Here is a 446-nt window from a genome sequence, read left to right on the forward strand (position 1 = left end):
TCAGCCTACACATGCAGGACTCGACACAATCATCTCCCCTGCCTGTACAAGTCATATGACGGCACAAATGCCACAAAAGCAGAATTTCGCTATGATTATTGAAGATGCGGGAAGTTTCCCCTGATTACCATGGCTGGTTAAGCATGACGAAAGGCCTCCATTTTGTTGCCATGGTGAGGAATATTACTCCCTGCCTGTGAGGAGATAGCAGCTAGCGTCGTATGAAGACCTCTCTCTCTATTTCTTTAGGCTTTAAAAAGTAGCTTAATTTCCGGAGCGGGGTTATTCTATTCGCTGTGCCTGCAGACAATTACTGTCTTAATCGTGTCCGGATTGATTGGGCAGATGAGGCCTTTATACGTATCTATCACAGACACATTAGTCACGTCAGGAGCACTCACCATTGTTAGGGACTGGTATTAGTTAATTAAATCAAATCCAATTGT

The sequence above is a fragment of the Salvelinus sp. IW2-2015 genome, linkage group LG20 (genome assembly GCF_002910315.2).
Source record: "Salvelinus sp. IW2-2015 linkage group LG20, ASM291031v2, whole genome shotgun sequence".
Classification (NCBI taxonomy): Eukaryota; Metazoa; Chordata; class Actinopteri; order Salmoniformes; family Salmonidae; genus Salvelinus; species Salvelinus sp. IW2-2015.